Source organism: Symphalangus syndactylus, chromosome 3, assembly GCF_028878055.3.
Source record: "Symphalangus syndactylus isolate Jambi chromosome 3, NHGRI_mSymSyn1-v2.1_pri, whole genome shotgun sequence".
In the NCBI taxonomy this organism is placed as follows: domain Eukaryota; kingdom Metazoa; phylum Chordata; class Mammalia; order Primates; family Hylobatidae; genus Symphalangus; species Symphalangus syndactylus.
Genome location: NC_072425.2, coordinates 29,057,043 through 29,077,879, shown reverse-complemented (window position 1 = coordinate 29,077,879; position 20,837 = coordinate 29,057,043).

Genomic DNA, 20,837 nt, shown 5'->3' with positions numbered 1-20,837 from the left:
TCAGGTATGTGCCCATTTTTTAATTGCATTATTTCTCTTTATTGTTGAGTTGTGATCATTCCTTATATATTCTAGATGCAAGTCTCTTATGAAATATATGGTATTTGCAAACATTTTCTCTCATTATCTGGGTTGCCTTTTCACTTTCTTGGTGGTGACCTTTGAAGCAAAAACTTTTTAAACTCGATCTTATCCAGATTGCCTACTTATTCTGTCTTCACTTATGCTTCCAGTATCATATCTAAGAAACTTTTGCCTAACCCAAAGTCATGAATATATACTATTACATTTACTTATAAGAGTTTCGTACTTTTATCTCTGATATTTAGGTCTATGATCCATTTTATGTTAGCTTTTCTGTACAGTGTGAGGAAGGGTCCACCTTCATTTTTTTTCCAGGTAGATAGCCAGTTGTTTCAGCACCACTTGTTGAAAAGACTATTCTTTTCATATTGATTTGTCTAGGCAACCTTGTCAAAAATCAATAAACTATATTGTAAGGATTTATTTCTGAATTTTCATTTCGACTGCATTAGTTTATAGCCTATCTTTATGCAAGTACAACATTTTCTTAAATACCATACTTTTGTTTAAGTTATGAAATTAAAAAGTGTGCACTTTTAACTTTATTTTCCTTTTTAAAAATCATTTTGGTCCTTCTTGGTCCCTTACATTTTCCTATAAGTTTTAAAATCAGTTTGTCAATTTCTGCAGAAAGTGGCACTAGGATTTTGATAGGGACTGCATTGAATTTATAGTTCAATTTGGGAAGTACTGCTATCTTAACAATATTAAATTTTTCAATCCATAAATGTGGTTAAATTTCAATTTATTTAGGTCTTCTTTAATTTCCTTCAGCAATGTCTTGTAGTTTCAGTGTACATGTCTTGCATTTCTAAGCCTTGTGGACTATGTATTTTTAAAAAATTAATTAATGAACTTTGGTACAGCAGAATTTAATCTAATAATTATAATAAGTTACCTGAATATACTCCCAATGAAGAATCTTTCTGTGTTTTTATTTTATTTCTTTAACATAGGAAACTCTTTTAATCCATTTACGATATTATTTAGTTTATAATTATGTGTTTGGGCCATACCTTCCTGTTTCTTAGTGTGTTTCACAGCTTCGTGTTGAAAACTGGACATTTTTCATAATCTAATGTGGCAACTCTGGAAATAAGATTCCTCGCTTCCCAGGGTTTTCTATTGTTACTGTTTGTTGTTCCTGCTGTTAGAAGTTTGTTTGGTGACTTTACTCAACTTATTATTTAAAGTCTGCACTGTGTTGTGTGTGGCCACTGAAGTCTCTGCTGAGTTAGCTTAGTGGTCAGGGAATGATTGGATAAAAATTTCCATGGATGACTTGAACCCATCGGTCTCTCACACTTTACCATGGAGCCCTGAGTGGATGTGTTGGGGCACCATTTCAACACTGCCAGTTTTCAACTCTGCCTTAGCTTTCAGTTCCCGCTTATGCAGATCCTCAGTGTCAGCCAGCATAACATATCAGGATCTTCTCAAGTCTTTCCCGAGCATTCTCACAGCCCTGCACATGTATATCATTTTCTAGATGCCCTGCAATAGTTGGAGTCTTTTAAAGCCCCCTGTAAATGTTTCATTTTTCAGCTTTTTCCTGTAAGAGTGTTAGCTAGCCTCTTATTTGCCCTAATTGATACAACTGGTATCACTACCTCAGGCAGCTTCAATTTAAATGATGGACACTGTTCATTTTTCACAAACACCCTGGGGATACAGCATTTCCCCAGTGAATGAGCTCTGAGTCAGTTAAAATAAAGCCAGTCTCCATGAATGGGGCTTTCCAGGGAGTTGTCAGGCAGGTCAAATAGTGATAGTTCTCTGGGAATGGACTTTTGAGAGATCTCTAAACACTTTCTGTCCCCTCCAGTAGCTGTAAGACTGCTGGTTTCCACAATTACCATGCTTGTGAGGCTGTTGGTTTTCACTGCTACTGTGCAGGAAAACAGAAATAGGAATAGTGTGTGTTAAAATGTTACAAAGCTCTTTGCTATTCTTACAGAAATTCAGCTATTTTTCTTCAATAAACATTCTTCAGATTGTTACAAGCTTTTGATTAAGTTTTACAACTCTGTAAAAGTTTGTCAATTTTTTTTAGTGTTCTTTTTGCTGTTATGAAGTAGATTTTCAGAAGTCTTTACTCCAGCTTTCAGAAAGTGTTCCTTCTCCTAATTATCTTTATCTCTCTGGTTACTCTTGGAAGGTTTAAAGGGTTTTCTTCTTAATGCTTATGGCCCATAACTGGTTTTTGTTGTTGTTGTTAGAGTTCTATGTTCGAGGCTATCCCCTGCTCTCTCACCTTTAATCAAGTCCTTGGATATCCTGATTCACTGCTATGGCTTCTGGTAGCATCTTTGTGAAGGTGACTTCTCATTTGTAACTCCAGCACAGGTGCTTCTTCTGAACTCCACACTCTTTTATCTAAGTATCTGTAGATATCTCTTGAAAGACTCACAGGCATCTGAAATCGAATCTGTTCAAAACTAAATGCATCATAAACTTTTTCCTCCAACCACATATCTGCATTTTGATGTTCCTTATCACAATTAATAGCACTACTACATACATAGTCAAAAAAATCAACCAACAGCAACCCTTCATACTTCCTTTCTCTATCCCATACAGCAGCTCAAGTGGTATTGTATCTGATAATCCCATTTTCCTGCATTTTGATAACATTACTTCCCATTTCTTGGCCACTTGCTACATTTAGAAGGGAATTAAAGTGCTTTAATGAAATCTACAAAGAACTTCAAGATTTGGATTCTGTCATGCTCTCCAGGATCATGTTTTTATACTCTGCCAGCCACCTTGAATTTTCATTTTCATATTTACCTTATCTTTAGTATTTGCTGTCCCGAGAGAAATCTCCATGTGCTTATATTAGATCTCACATATTTTTGCTTATGCTGCCTTGAGTTGGATTCTGTTACTTGCAACCAAAGAATCCTAAATAACAAAATAAGCTTCACAGCATAACTACAGCATTAGTTATCTTGCTTTACCCATTATTCTAATTTTTCTCACCAATATATCTACTCTTAGCTGAGCTGATGAGGCTGCTGTCACACCCAGTGTGGTCCAGACTCTTCCAGTCTATCTTCTTGTTATGTTCTTGACAGATCTCATCAGCAAATTCTCTCCTCACAGCTCATATTATGCCAAGATATCAGCCCTACCCATTAATTTAGTCTCTGAATAGAAAGTTGCTGTCTCTCTCTCATTTTTTTTTTTCTCTTCTCAGACAAAGTCCCCCTTCTGTCAGGAAGAAAAAAAAAAATGATGTGTTTACTATTTACAACTGGTATATGAACTGTTATTGTCCTAGGAGCAAAACCCAATTGGACACTTTTCTCTTTTCTGTATCCAGTATATGTAGATTACATAACCCCTTTGAGAACTGTAAAATGGCACACAATGATTATTATTTATTCTAACTGTGCGGAGGCAGATTTAGGTTCTGGGATTATCATTTGTCTAAATTCATGTTCATTGATCATGGGGGCAGTTTAGGATAAAAATTAGTCCTTGGCTCTGACAAGCATGTGTTGCTAACCTGTTTCCTCTTACTGGCTAGTTTCTGACTTTGAGATAGTGGTTTTACCATTCTATCTCACTTTCTTTCTTTCCGTTTTTATTCTTTTTTTAAAATTTATAAAATCTAGTAAAGTCCATCAAAACTTGAGGATTGTTAGGAGAATTAACTATGTGAATGGACAAAAAAAGCCTAATATGGGATCTTGTCAGTGATAGCCATTCAATAGATGACAGCTTAGTTTATTGTCATCAGCATGGTCATTCACCATGCAACCTCTGCTGTTAACAGATTTCAGACTGTAATCTTTTGTTTCTCCTTTCTAATCCTGCACTTCCTCTGACTGTTCCATTTTGGTTCCGAGCAAGCAGGCCGCTTGTGTCTGAATCTGGCCGATCCTGAAATCTCTGCTTGGCTTTGTCAGACAAGTTCAGGCATGTACAGACATGTCCATGAGTTTCTCAGAAGGTTGACTCTGCCAAAGCCAGAACACCACTCCCCCCCCTTTCCACTGGGTCCTGTGCTCCAAGCTGTTGAACATAAGTTTGTGCTTTCGAAACTTCAGTATTTACACGGAATCTGTGCCTCTGATTTAGCCAGTGTCCAGCTGCTGATACTTATCTTGAAATTTCTAAGTGCAGGGCTGCAATCAAAGCATCAGGGCACAGAAATGAACAAATAAAGATGTTTGGGGACTGCCTGCTTTTCTCATGCGATTTGCACATTTTTCTTGGCTTGCGTAATCTGAGGAGACTGGGATCATAGGCCCCTTCATTCCTTGGCCCAGTGGCAGCACATGGCAATGTTACAAATACGGGAGCTGGACATTCAGGAGGGGCCTCACCCCTGCTAGGAAAGCATCCACCTCTGTGCCTCCCAGACAGTGTTGACGCATTCAGACAAGCTGGACAAAGAACGTACAGTCTACATTCCCCGGCCTTTGAAGGGAAGATGTTGCAATGTACAGGCAGTTGGAGTGTTTTGCCTAATTCATCAAAACATTCACATTTGCTAGTAATACAATGCATCTATGATGAGAAGGACTCAGGGGAAAGCACTGTGGATTAAGGGTAAAATGGCTCATGTTCCCTAATTTCTACCATTCGGCTAAGCTTTGAAGCAGCCTCCCTTCATTCATGAAAGTGTTGCAGGGTTGTTAAAAATGCATGGGCTTTGGAACCAGATGGATCTGTGGTTCAGACTTGCTAGCTGCGGAATCTTGGGCAACATACCCTTTCTAAAGCCTCTGCTCTCATCTGGAAAGTCAGGGCAGTCAAACTAAACTCCTAGAGCTTTTACAAGGATTCTTTGAGATAATGTATAGTGATTAGCAGGGTAACAGACACAGTAAGTGCTATAAATGAAGTTTTATCATTCACCTACTTTTTAAGTGCCTACCATGTGCCAGGCACCCAGCCAGGCACTTAGCATTTCTTTGCACCTCGATTTGATTGGACATTGCAATGGGAGTTGGAACACAAGGAGAAGCATATTTGAAAGAGGCAATGAAGACTTGACTTTAGACCCAGTATCACCTAAAACGAAACCATATGGCTTTGGGCAAGAGATGTCTCTCTAGACCTCAGTTACTTCAGCTGAAAAGCAGAGTAACCATTTCTGTCCTAAGAACCAATGAGGAAGGCATAATAATTATTATTACAATTATAATAGATGGCATTAATATAGAGTTTATTTGCTTCTTAGCACTTTCTAAGCATTTTACTTTTACTGATTTATTTACTCTTCACAACTACCCTAGGAGAATTATTACACAGATTCGACTAACAAAGGAATTAAGAGACCAAGAAGTTAAATGATTTATTCATAGATAGTAATCAGAAATCAGCTAGTTTGGCTCCAGAGTCTTTTCCCTCAATCGCACACTTCATACTTGGTGGACAATAAAATGTTGCATAAATATGAAGATTTATTACTATGCTGGAAAATTCTACCTGTATAATTTATTTTTTCTCAGGATTTTATTATAAAAATTTTCAAATAAACAGTATAGTTTGAGTATTTTTATAGTAAACATACATATACCTACCACTCAGATTCTGTAACTAACATTTCACTATTAATATAATTGTCTTATCACATATCTCTCTCTAGATCTCCCCCATCTCTCTCTATTAATCCATCTTATTTGTGACATATTTAAAACTAAGTTGGAAGGCATCATTATGTTTCACCCAATTCTCCAGTATGAATGTCATTAATTAGAATTTAATCTACTTTATGATCCATTTTGTTCTTTTCCAAAATGAATTTTAGGTTTCATATCTGCAATGAAGATTTGTAAATCTCAGAAAATACTAAGAAATTAGTATTTCTAAGAAAATACTCAGAAATTGATAAATTAACAACAAACTATGGGACAGCCTACTTTTAATATTGTAACTTCATTAATATTATCATTATTATTACTATTGTAGTTGATTTTCACACCTGATTTTTCAATCCTAACAGCCAGTCTGCTATTCAGCTATTTTTCCTGTTCAGACCTTCCATTTCATCCCCAGACATAATGACTCCTGCTCAATTTTTCCCATTTCCACCCTCACCCTCTTGTGCCCAAATTCAACCACAGTTTGCTCTCTGCCAGACCTCCATATATCCAGTGGGATTCCAGTGCTGCCACAGAATTCCACATGGTATCCAAGTATCTGACTGACCCAGCCAATTATTACAATAGCACCTTATATTTAGTTGGTGCTGGTTCATTATTTCATTCAGTAAGTATTTATCAAGAGCCTATTTAACCAGGTGACCAGGAAGGGGGAGGGCAAAGAGCGAGCTAGGAGCATTGAGTAAATAAAGAATTAGATCAACTAACTCACATGTATGACGTAACTTCTGTGTACACAACATTGCCATCAAGGAGTCAAGTCAGGGAAAGAAAACAAATGCACATGAAGCAATTGGAGACCAGCTGTAGAGAGAAAGCAAAATTTCTATGTAGTCATGTAGAATGGTGTGTTTTCATGTCTGCCAAAGAGATGTAGAATAAAAATGCTTGTAGGATTCCACTTCTGGAGAGAAATGAGACGGTAAATTAATATTGGTTTGATCTAATGCCATGTCCTAATAGAGGGAATAAAAGAGAGTTTAAAAAATAATAGAATTATTAAATAAAATGTTTTTTTAGAAAAATAATTATGTTGGGCAATTGATAAAATGTCTTAGAATATGTGAAAAGGCCGGCCAAGGTGGCTTACACCTGTAATCCCAGCAATTTCGGAGGCCAAGGTGGGCAGATCACCTGAGGTCAGGAGTTCGAGACCAGCCTGGCCAACATGGTGAAGCCCTGCTGTCTCTACTAAAAATACAAAAATTACCCAAGTGTGGCGGTGAGTGCCTGTGATCCCAGCTACTCGGGAGGCTGAGGCAGGAGAATCACTTGAACCCAGGAGGTGGAGGTTGCAGTGAGCTGAGATCACGCCACTGAACTCCAGTCTGGGTGAAAAAGTGAGACTCTGTCACAAAACAAAAAAAAAAGAATATGTGAAGAGATTGAGCAAAGGAGTCAAAAACCTAAAGCTGGATCCAGAGCCAGATGCCACAAGGATGAATTCGATACAATGAGAAAGATGGCTGTGATTCAGAGATAATATCTTTTCTAGTACTGTTAGAGCTGAAAGTGTTTGGCAGCATATTGTGTGCCCAAATCAGACAGAGATGAGTGGTAACGTTCTACTTAATTGATGAAGAATCAGTAAACAGAGATCGGACCCCAGTGAAATGACCAAAGGAAAATCCAACAAGAAGAAGCCAATGATTGTAAAGACTGAAAGAACTATTGGTAGCAAATTCAAGAAGTCATATGGAATGAATACAAGTTGGTGTCCTGATTCTGTTGCCTTCTAGGTACAAGAACTCCAGTTTTATGAGCTCGAGCATTCAGTTATAAAAGTAGAATAGAATTTGCTCTTAAGGGGTGTTGTATGGGTTGAATGAGATGCTAAACAAAACGTGTGTAGCATAGGTCCTGGTTGAGACAGCTTGCTGATAATTTCAGTTTGTTTTCTGCACTTGGGTCCTTTCAGCCTAGGGAGTATAGAATTGTGGGAATTCCCACTGAACATCATGAGCCTTTGTTGTGGCCGGAGTTAATGGATCTGGCCCGTGTTCTACATTGCCCTTGAGCATGTGTGGTGACTTGAGTGAATAATTTTTTTAAAAAAGAAAAAGGCACCTTTTGGGGAATATTAGTTGTTTAAATTTCTTCCTCAGATAATAATAATAATAATAAAAATAAAGCCATCATTTCACCAAGCCTAGGCACATAGGTTGGTGAACACAGCACAGATTGGGTTTGAGCCCCCACTCAACCTCTCAGCCAGGACAGCCCCTCCCTGTCCATGGTTTCAAGCAACATTATTGGGAGAAGAGAGAAATTAGACTTTCTGATACACAAAAAAGGGAGTTAATAGGTACCGTCAAAGGAGCCATTCAGAAACTGAGAACCGTCTATTTGGGTGACTGGAATTGACTGAAGGCATTAGAGAACTTCTAGTGTCTTCTCATCTCTAGGATTTGAGAACAAAGACTCTATATTCTGTTGTAGCCTCAACCCCACCACATTATACTACTTTTGTATATAAATAGGGTTACATTAAAGAGATAATCTATATTTTCTTTTGCATAACAAAGGATTTTAACTCCAAACCTCAATTTGTTAACTTTTTGAAGACTATAGATGCCATACATAGGTTCAAATGAAGCCCATTCACTCCAGATACTTCATGATAGTCACTATGTTTTACATTTGCATTTACTTCCCTATTTCCCCCTCTTTCACATTAGTTGATGAATCCATTTGGAGAGGAAGCCTCAAGACTTCCAAGGACATGACCTTGTGAGGATGCTCCCAGAACTGGCATTTCTAGATTTCTGCATTTCCAGGCACTCTCAAAATGCCAAAGTTTGACTGCATGCTCCCCAACAGTGAGCAGAAGTTTATTTGCATCCATTCAGTGCCATGTTTCTCTTCTTGAATACCAAAGATGCCATCTTTGTACTTCTGGGCCCCACAGAGACCCTGTGTAATTACCTATAACCTCAGTCTCTGGGTCATGCCAGACATATCATAGGCATGTGGTTGTTCTCACCATTCCACTTTCCTGCTTCTGTAAAACCTTCCCCATTCCATCACCTCCAATCAGTGCAAAACTACACATATAAATAAACATGTACCCAGACAGTTTTCAAACATGTATGAATCCCAGTGTTAGCCACAGTTTGGGCTCATATTACTACATAGTAAATCTATCAGGAGTATTTGTGAAGTCCTTCACAGGATGGCCAACTGAACTGTGTTTTGGGGATACATTTTAAATGGAAAATCGGTTGATCCTGCTGTGCAGAAGCGCAGTCAAATAAGGATAGGTTTACTTTTCAAACATAACTGACTTTTTTTAACAGAATAAAATAGTCTCATTTTAGACATTTTTAAAATTTCAGATCAACAAAAAAAGGAAAGATCAAAAGAAAGAGAGAGAGAAAGAAAAGGAAGGATGGAAGGAAGGAAGGAAGGAAGGAAGGAAGGAAGGAAGGAAGCAAGCTGCAGAAAAACTCACAATCCAGACAAGATGTCTGCTCAATTTTGGATTGTATCATTCCAGAATTTTCCACAACATACTTAACTAGCTTCTAATTTTTTTTAATAAAACATTTCTAATATTGTGCTATTTTAAACCATAAACATTCTTATATCTTGAAGGAGATTCATGATTATCAACTTAGAATTAATTTTTAGAAGTGGAATCAGTGCCATACAACCCCACAGCCAATCATTTGGCAATTTTTGCCACCTTCATTTAAAATGTATCCCAGGCCGGGCATGGTGGTTCATGCCTGTAATCCCAGCACTTTGGGAGGCCGAGGCAGGTGGATCACGAGGTCAGGAGATCGAGACCATCATGGCTAACATGGTGAAACCCCGTCTCAACTAAAAATGCAAAAAATTAGCCGGGCATGGTGGCGGGCACCTGTAGTCCCAGGTACTCGGGAGGCTGAGGCAGGAGAATGGCGTGAACCTGGGAGGTGGAGCTTGCAGTGAGCCAAGATCTCGCCACTGCACTCCAGCGTGGGCTACAGAGCAAGACTCCGTCTCAAAAAAATAAATAAATAAAATAAAATAATTAAAAAAAATAAAAAATAAATAGTGTATCCCAAATCCCAGTACCACTCATTATTTCCCCCTTCACTACACCACTGCATCTCCCCTTACTCTATCACCCACATTCGCTACCCTAGCCCACTCCTCCCAGTCTACTCCTCTCCCTAATCCACCATCTCCTAGTCCACCTCTTTCTGGTCCACTTTCTATAGTCCATTTCACCATCATCTATCACCCAAGTCTATCATCCCAGCCCATCTCTCCTAGCCCACCTTTCTTTAGTCCATTTCCACTTCATCATCACCCTAGTCCCTCACCCTGTTTCATTTTCCCCTAGTCTACCTCCCCCAGACTATCATCCTAGTCCACCTCCCCTAGTGAGCCTTTCTTTTGTCCATTTCTCCTTTGTCCATCACTCTAGTCCATCACCCACTTTCACTTCCCCCTAGTCCATCACTCCAGTCCCTCACCCTGTTTCACTCCCCCATCACCAACATAGCCTCACTAGCCTCGTTACTTGTTTCCCTGCCTCCACATGGGCCCTTTCATTTGTTTTCCACTTAATGGAATGAGAAATATATTAAAAAGTCAAGTCAGCTCATGTCAATCTCCTAGAACACTTGGAATCAAATCCCCATCATGGGCTCACAGACCTTCAAAAAACTGTCTAATCTCTACTCCCATTCACAAAGAACTAAAGGGGATAGCTTCAACTTGACCTGGCCATATTATGTTTATTAACACCATCACAAAATAATGTTCTTAAAAGTTTACTGACTAGATTTTCATCTAATTATGAGTTTTCCTAGAAAATGACTCAAAATAAGCATGATATAAAACTTTAACAGCAAGCACATGTTTCTCCATAACCGAACTGCCTTTTCTACATGTATAACTATTTAGAAGTGATGTGTGTGAAGGAAGAAATGAACATCTTTTTAAAAAGCACAAGAAGGTAAAACTTCAGAGACTGCTTGGTATATCAGAAAAAGCTTAATCTCTGGAATGAAAGCCATTTGAATTCAAGTTATAGAACCATCATTTACTCATTGAGTAACAAGGTAAATTTTTAACATCTGACTGAGATATAGTATCCTCATATATAATACAGAAATAATTATCACTTCTGTTTCTGTGTCCTAGTTAGGATTAAATAAAATACCAGCCATAAAAGCCATCTAGAAATTTGTCTGATGTGGTCAAATAAATGAAGACTGGTTTTATCTGCATTCTTATCATATTGGTGACTACAGCTCTTCATTCTAAAACCTTGTAGAGAAAGGACATAATGGAATAAAGAGCTGTCCTCCAATATAGGAGGTATCATTTTTATGGAACAAGGGGATGCTCTTAGGACAGAACTAAAGTTACTGTTTAACAGACCCTAACCCTGAAAACCTTGGTTCTGCCAGGTAGCACACTACCCAGCAAATAATGGGACTCCCCAAAAAGGAGTTTAAAACTGAAGCCCTCAAGAAGAGGCAGGAAGGACAGTCATAGGTAAAGCTAGATCCTAGATAATGTCACCCCTGAGGTGTTATTAATCCTTAAATTTCCTTTATCAGTGCACCTCTGTGTTGCTTGACAATGGCAGATATTTGAAGGAAGATTTTCCCAGAGTCTCTCAAGCCATAGCTCTCAAACAATCTTCTTCTTCATTGAGGTAGAAACTTGGTGTCCATGTGCAATTATGAAAGTTTATGAACTCCAACATGCATCTTTAATATCTCAGCAGTTTGCCAAGAGCATGAAAAATGCCAATATTCGGTGAACATTCTTGTTTACTAATATAATTTAGAGCTCCTAAATCCTTTGATTGTCAGCAGATTATAGTAAGAATAACATCACTTCTTGTGTTCTGGTACTCCCTATGTAAGCCCAGTTTCTTCTTTTAACAGCTTTCCATCTTCAGTAGTAAAGTCACTGCAGTAAGCTGTTCGTTGGCTGGAGACTAAAAGGAAATAGAGGACTTACTGATGTCTACACCAGTAAATAGTGCAGTTTTTGCATGTTCTCTATAACAGCCGGTACATATCTACAGTCTGAGTCCTATAGTAAGGCATCATCAGAATTTAACTAGCCTGCTCAGCCAAAACACGTGGCATAAGAGAAAGAGATGGCTCCAGCCCCTGTGAAACTCTTGCTCACCATGCGACCTTGAGCAACTTGCTCTCTCTCAATCTCTGTTCATCCTGGTTAAGAATATAGGCTTTGAATTAGGACAAATATCTAGTGCATGCGGGGCTTAAAACCTAGATGACAGGTTGATAGCTGCAGCAAACCACCATGATACATGTATACTTATGTAACAAACCTGCATGTTCTGCACATGTATCCCAGAAGGTAAAGTAAAGTAACATTTTTTAAAAAAGAATTTAGGCTTTGAATCTCACTGATCTGTGTCCAAAACCTGGCTCTGCTACTCACTAACTTTGTGACATTGGTTGATTTTCCTAATCTTTCAGAGCCTGAGTTTCTTTGTTTCTAAAATGGCGATTATAGCAATGATTCATTCCCCAGAGAGGAATTCCTCTAAACTGTTATGGTCGTAACTCATAACTGCTAATTGCAATACCATATGTACAGCGCTTAACCAAGTGCCTAGTACACTGTAAGTACTCAGTAAATGTTCCATCATTATGATAATTAGAGAAATATATTCTAATCCTAGAGAAGCCCTATGCATATCAGCTAGTGTCCTCAATTCTGTGTCATTAGTTGAATGTCTGGCTGAGACATCGCTATTTCCCGGTCATTCAAGCTAAAAATGTTTATTTATTTAACAATGGGTCATTTGGGCTGCTATCATGAGTCAGGCACTTTGTAAATTGTTGGGATATTTTGACCCCAGGACAGATGTATTTCTTCCTCCCATAGTTCTTAGCACTTGCAGAGTTGCCACACAGTTACCAAAATCAATTGATTTTATTGCCTGAATATCTTTCAATCCCACCTTCTCCTCTTACTCCATCTCACTCTCACTAGCTCCTCAGTGCTAGTTCATCATCTCTTTGCTGGATGATCACAGCAGCCTTTTCACTGTGTTTCCTTGATTCCAGCCCAACGCTTCTCCAGTCACTCTTCCCAATCAGTCACGAAGTAGTGCTTTACTAAAATACAGGCCTCATGCTTCCCAGAACAAAACTCAAACTCTTTGGAATTTCATATGCAGTCCTTCATTATCTCCCTCTGTTGACCTCTAGCTTGATTTTTGACCACTTTCCTACATGGGCAGGCTCAGGCCACACAAAGCAACTTAAAATTACGTAGTGTGCATTTGCTTTTCATGTTTCATGCTTCCATGTCATTGGAGATGCAGTTTCCTCTCCTCAGAATACCTCTCTCCCTTGCCTCCCGGGAAAACTCATCCTTTAATATTCATTTCAAATGTCACCTTGATTGTGACTCAGAGTTGGTCACTTTATTTTTTGAGCTATCTTTGTTCCTTGAACCTACCTCCAGAGTAAAACTTACTACTCTTGGTGTGTGTTTTTGGGTTGTTTTTTTTTTATTTAATAGTTATCAGCTCAAATGTACCTCCTCTGGGAAGATTTCACTGACCACATCCTACCCCCAAGGACCCCAAAGCCATCAATTTCCAAACTATATTGTTTTTCATATGACTCTCTGCTATTTACAAGTATAGCTCAATGAATCTTATAAACAATCTTTTGCAAAATAACCATATATTTATATAACTATAAAGCAATTAGCAAATTTTCTCATACTAAAAATTAAGAAACAGCATGCATCTCATTATTTATGTAAAAACAAAACAAAAGCATTACCATCTCAAGTAAATATTGGAGTAAAAACATGCTGACTATTCAAACCTTAAAATTCTCCACATTTTATCCCTAGGTTAAGCCAGATCAGCAGAGAGTAGTATCCATTGGCCATATTCTTTGAGGTCCCTAAAGAATTGTCTTTATGGAATTACGATTTAGCACTAATCTTTCAGTGTTCATCCAGACTAATACTGTATACAACAAACAAATATTTGCAAAATATCTTTTGGACTCTGAACATCTTCCAATGTATTCCTCAGTATCTTTTGTGACAAGGTCATCTCAGAAGTGGAACCCAGGGTAACATGTGTATCTATCTATACTTTCTTCTACTAGATGCCAAAAGATAGATACCCATTATGTTTCTCTCCTTGCCTAGGGTTACAGGAAGCTCAATGCTAATTTTGGCACTCAACTGTTACAACCTTACTCAACCAAGATTTTTAAAAATATGCTTTTATCTTTCCTTTACTAACTTCTTTGCTTCTTTTCTAGCTCTTAATATATGGCTTTTCTCACCTACTGATTAAAGGATTTGTAGCAAAAAGATAATAAAGAATGTGGTAGTAGAAGCAGCATTCATTTTGTTTTCGTTTTTTTCCCTTTTGTTGTTTTTCATTTTATTTCAAAATGATTTCAAACCTACAGAAAAAGTTGCAAGAATAATATGAATTCCCATATACTTTCATCCTGATTCTCCAATCATTAATATTTTGCCACATCTGCCTCTCTCTTTGTCTCTCTCTCTGTATATCTGTTTCTGTGTCTGTTTCTGTCTCTCAGTATGTCTACAATACACACTCACACACATTCACACACACACACACACACACACACACTTTTTTCACCTGATTGATGGTTAACTGCTCATATCATGGCCCTTTACCTGTGAATAATCCGGGTGTATACACTAAGAAAAAGGATATTCTCTTACATTACTAGTTATATTGTCAAGTTCAGCCATGTAGTATTGGTTTACTATGTAATATACAGTTCATTCTCAGATTCTGCTAATTACCCCAAAGTGAAGAAACATGTTTTTTTGTTTGTTTGTTTGTTTTTGAGACAGAAACTCCCTCTGTCTCCCTTGCTGTAGTGCAGTGACAAAATCTTGGCTCACTGCAACCTCCGCCCCCCAGGTTCAAGCAATTCTCTCACCTCAGCCTGCTGAGTAGCTGGGATTACAGGCCTCGCCACCATGCCCAGCTAATTTTTGTATTTTTAGTAGACACAGGGTTTCACACGTTGTCCAGGCTGGTCTCGAACTCCTGTCCTCAACTGATCCACCCACCTCGAACTCCCAAAGTGCTAGGATTGCGGCCGTGAGCCATGCGCCCGGCCAGAAGCATGCATTTTGGAGTCATACAATATTAAGTTTCAAGGTCATCTCTATCAGTTGCTAGTTGTATAACCTTAATCACTTCCACTTTAAGTTATTTCACTCAAAATCATGATAATAACATTCTCTAGTGTGGTTTTAAAGATTATGTGTGAAAAAATATGCACATAAGCCTATCTACCACATTGCTTAAAATTTAACATGAAATTATTTATTATTATTATTACATGTGCCTCCTCAAATCATTTGGAAAGTAGGCAACAAATACACAAATGGGCAAATGATAAAAGGGTGAAATAACTATGAAGACAACAAGATTGTTCATGATCAAGTGTGTAACAAATTACAAAAAATTGACTGTGATGGCTTAGAATGGCTTCATAGAGAAAATAAAATGCTGGGCTTTAAAGAATGCATAGAATAGAGATCGAAATTCTCTAAAGAATAGCCGGGCACAGTGGTTCATGCCTGTAATCCCAGCACTTTAGGAGGCTGAGGCAGGCAGATCATTTGAGGCCAAGAGTTCGAGACCAGCCTGGTCTACATGGCAAAAACCCATTTCTACTAAAAATAAAAAAATTAGCAGGGCATGATGGCAGGTGCCTGTAATCCCAGCTACTCGGGAGGCTGAGGCAGGAGAATTGCTTGAACCCAGGAGGTTGGAGGTTTCAGTGAGCCGAGATTGTGCCACTGCACTCCGGCCTGGGCAACAGCATGAGACTCTCTCAAAAAAAAAAAAAAAAAAATCTGCAAAGAATAGAAACAGGATATTCTGGATAGTGAGGCTTAGCAAGAAAGAGTAAAGTGAGGAAACCCAAAACGGGCAAACCTCACTGCAAGTTTATCAACAAAAGTACCCCGACATGTATTATAATAATAAAAGTGAAAAATTCTGAAGACTCCTGCTCACACAATTGAGAGTCACTGAGCACCCAATGAAAAGTTAATTTCCTAGAATATTAAATGGGAAAAGAAGGACGATATTTGATACATTTTTTCCCTTCTCAGATTTCAAGTGATTGAAGATGTAAAAATGCAACCAGGAGTAGCTCTGAGAAACACCAGGATTATCTATCCACCCTTCTGAAGCTGATCAGCAGATTTATGGAATCAGAACAGGGACTGGACTGGGTGCTTAGCACCAATTAGAGCTGCACATCTGAAGAAGGGAAGAGAAAGATCCAAAAATCTCACAAGATAGGAGGAGAGTGCAGATAGATCCCACCACCTTCTCTGACTCCAAATGCAATGCTTTTGGCTTGTCTGCGCACCACTTCTCCATCTCCAGGTCACTGCATTTAATTCTATCCCACCTGAGTATGTGAAATGGAAGCTTGTTTAGAAAAATCTTTTTATCTGCCACCTCCTGAATCTTAATACATCTTAGTGCCAAAATGTATAGTAACCCACAAAGCTGAAGAAAGCTGCATCATGTTTGGGACTTGTTCCCTGCTCATTTGGATGGCTGGATCAGAAACAATAGAAGAAAGAGTGCTTGTCTCTTGTGAGTTTGCCAACCGAATATTTGGATTCAGATGGATCACACACAACACATCAAAATGTTTTTAGCTCAGTATCCAAACATTTGATTTTTTTATCTACACTAATTCTAAATTTTGTAGTTGTTGAAAGTTGCTTGTGGATAAGTTCATACATACTTGAAAAAGACGCAACCCAAATACGTTTCTACCTGTCGGGTGGGACTGGGACAAAGGAAAATGTGTTCATAGAATAAGGGTAAATACTTCTTCCCTGGTAACAGATTTAAAAAAAAAATTTAGAAAAGATGTAAGTGATGATCTATCATGGAGATGAGTAATAGATTTTAGCAGACAGCTACTCTCTAGTGGAAAATGTTATGAAGAATCCTGAAGCTATACTCCTGCAATGCATGAGAAAGGGTCTCCATAGATTGAGGATGTCTGCCATGAGCATAGGAGGTATCAGCGGCACACACAGATCAGGCATAGATCACCTCTGATCTGACCTAATGAAATACTTTTCTAATGACAGACAGGGACAGTGGCTAAACAGACTCTGTACTTAGGTACAGAGCCTAGGTTTCCTGACTTCACTTTCTTGACTTTCATCATTCTAGCACAACTTAAAACCTGGTATCTTCCAGTTTGACAAAGAGAAGACTCACCACATATCAAGCAGTTTCTTCAAATGTTTTGTTCTTTGAAACAAAACCAAAACAATCAGTAAAATAAAGTTTCCCCCTATTCCTGAAAAAATGGTCCAGACAGGCTCATAGACGTCAATGTGGCCTTGTCACAACATCTCAACTCTTAGCCACACTCACAAGAAGAACCTGTAGATTCCTCATAGATGTTCTCAAGTTAGAAGGCAAAGCACAACCCTTTTGACTTTTTCTAATTGATGCTTGTTTGCAGAAAGAGTAAACAAGGCCTAGATTTTTATTCATCTGTGGGGATGTGGGTAGCTAATTTTTCTTTGAGCCTGCCAGGTTCTACATTATATAAGGAAGACTTTTAAAAAGAGGAGCCCTGCATTAATTTAGAGAGAAACCAGTTAGACTAAACATGCTTGTAACATATGGGAAGAGGCACAGAAGGCATGAGTTGTTCTGGACGGATGAGCAGAGGAGGGAGAGTGGGGGACCAGAATTCTCTTTTTGTGATCCCTCCTGCTGATCTCACTCAAACAAACTCTTCTTAGAACTTCAGAGCCACAACTGGACAGAAAGCTACCCATTCTTTCTGCCTCCCACAGTCTCACTCTCTCTCTGTTTTTTTTTTGTTTTTGTTTTTTCATTTGACAGGATCTGAGCCAAATGGCTCTACACTTTCCCTGCACTGGTTCAGAGCATATTCAAATCATCTAGGGAAATGCATCTCCCTACATATGCTCATGCGGAAAAATAAACATGTAATACTAAAATAAAAAATTTGGGATTTGACCCCAATTTCTAGGATCTACTGTGTATTCCAGGAGGGGAATGGTATAACCTGGGGCTACATAAAAACAAGCCCTAAAAGTATAGCTTATAAAATTAAAATGGTAGAGGCCGGGGGTGGTGCTCATGTCTGTAATCCCAGCACTGTGGGAGGCCAAGGGATCGCCTGAGCTCAGGAGTTCAAGACCAGTCTGGGCAACATGGTGAAAACACACCTCTAAAAAAAAAATAATAAATTAAATTAAATTAACATTAAAATGGTGGATAGTGAGCAGCCTAGTGATCTACCACTTAGATTGGACTTGACCTAGAAGATAAGAACACTAATCCTGTCTCTAACACACACAAAATCGTTGTATGTTCTTGGGTGAGTTATTGCCTTTTCTGGGGCGAATTTCTTGCTCTATAAATTATCTCTGCCCTCCAGCTTTGTTGCTCCCAGTCTCCAACAGAACCCTATACTTGCTTCCATTGTCCCATTGTTCCTGCTGCACTGGGATATGATTATGTGCTTGGTCTGCATGTTAAGGTGGAGAGAATCTGGGCCTTAGAAGCAGATTTGGATTGGATTGCTGACACCAGCCCCCAAGTGTATAAACTTGAGCAAGCCATTTAAGACATGCCTAATTTATATAAAGGGGAGAAAACACCATGGTATAATGTCTCCTCATCAAGGTTCTTCTAAAGGTTAAAAATCAGAGCACATATAAAAATGCCTAACTATGCATAATTTTATGATTCGTAAATCTTAGCTTCCCTCATATTTCCTTAATGTCTAGCATAAGCCAAACATATGGTGGGTATTCCACAAATCCTGTTAGAGAGAATGGAAGGGAAGGGAAAAGAAGGAAAGAAGAGGAAGAAAGAGGCAGACATGGAAGAAAAGAGGAAATGGTATTAATCACGCTCCCCTCATTGGCCTGTCAGTTTCTAAGAAGCAGCTATGGCATATTCATATCTCCATCTTCATTTCCTAGTACCAACATTAGTATTTGCATCTGCTCAGTTAATATTTTAAACTAGATACTATTAATCTTTAAAATGAGGAAATGATATATGCTCTGTTTTACCCTATAGGGGTTCTATGAAGATCTAATGAAATGTGGATTGTGAAAGCATTTTGTAAACGGTGAGAATCCTGATGACTGAGTCAAGGTCTAGCATGTATTATTAGGCCACACTATTTGTCTCAAGTCCCTGTTTGCATCATCGGATAAATTTAGAACTGAGGAACCTATTTAAAACAGGCAGCACTCAAAAATACAGGAAAATACACAGACAAATTTCACAGGACTTTGTGGAAGGGATGCGCAGAGAGATAAAAACTGGATTATAAAGAAGGATTAGACCATGGGTTGGCTGAGAAAGAATTATATATTACATAATATAAAGAAGACTTTTAGAAAGAGGGGCGCTGCATTAATTTAGGGAGAAACCAGACAGACCAAACATGCTTGTAACATATGGGAAGAGGCACATCAGGCCAGAGTCATTCTGGAAAGATGAGCGGAGGAGGGAGGGTGAAGAGGCAGAATTCTCCCTCCATTTTCTGATCCCTCTGGCTGATCTCACCCAAACAAACTCTTCTTAGAATTTAAGAGCCACAACTGTATGGAGAGCTAATAAAGAAGCTCAGAACAATATGGGGGCATGGGGAGAAAAAGGATGGGGAGAGTGGAAAAAGTTGTCTAAGCTCTGTATCACTTAGGGACCTAAAGAAGCAGCCCTGCTCTGCAACTTCCCCAAATGAGAGAAGGCATACCCTCCTCCGTTTGCAGGAAGGTGATGAGTTACCACACAGGATTAGGGGGATGAATACCAGAATAAGTAAGTGTAGATCTGGGCCTGGTACAAAGAAAACATCCAAAGAAGAGGCCTGTGTGAACAACTTTGTACCAAATCCTCAATGCAGAGGTGAGAGACAATGCTTTATCAAAGGCCTTGGTAGTAGAACCTAGTGGTTCAGGGCAGGAAGACTGCACTGATTAATAAACACATAAGACAACTCTGAAAGCCAAGAATTATTGGGGTGGGAAGGGAGTATACGGTAAAAGGGTAGAAGAAACTGATTATTTTTTGGTATGTCTTAGTGTGTTAGAAGCCACTTTTAATGTAGCTATGTCTTTTTTTCCACCTTGAGACTTCTTAATAATGTGGACATTTTTTCACTCATAGACAGCATTTGCCTGAATCAACAAATACATGAACTGCTAATTTAGTTGTCTTGATTTTTATTATTTTTATTATTATACTTTAAGTTTTAGGGTACATGTGCACAACGTGCAGGTTTGTTACATATGTATACATGTGCCATGTTGGTGTGCTGCACCCATTAACTCATCATTTAGCATTAGGTATATATCCTAATGCTATCCCTCCCCCTCCCCCAACCCCACGACAGTCCCCAGTGTGTGATATTCCCCTTCCGGTGTCCATGTGTTCTCATTGTTCAATTCCCAACTATGAGTGACAACATGTGGTGTTTGGTTTTTTGTCCTTGGATAGTTTGCTGAGAATGATGGTTTCCAGCTTCATCCATGTCCCTACAAAGGACATGAACTCATCATTTTGTATGGCTGCATAGTATTCCATGGTGTATATGTGCCACATATTCTTAATCCAGTCTATCGTTGTTGGACATTTGGGTTGGTTCAAAGTCTTTCCTATTGTGAATAGTGCCGCAATAAACATATGTGTGCATGTGTCTTTATAGCAGCATGATTTATAGTCCTTTGGGTATATACCCAGTAATGGGATGGCTGGGTCAAATGGTATTTCTAGTTCTAGATCCCTGAGGAATCCCCACACTGACTTCCACAATGGTTGAACTAGTTTACAGTCCCACCAACAGTGTAAAAGTGTTCCTATTTCTCCACATCCTCTCCAGCACCTGTTGTTTCCTGACTTTTTACTGATCGCCATTCTAACTGGTGTGAGATGGTATCTCATTGTGGTTTTGATTTGCATTTCTCTGATGGCCAGTGATGATAAGTATTTTTTTCATATGTTTCTTGGCTGCATAAATGTCTTCTTTTGAGAAGTGTCTGTTCATATCCTTCGCCCACTTTTTAATGGGGTTGTTTGTTTTTTCGTGT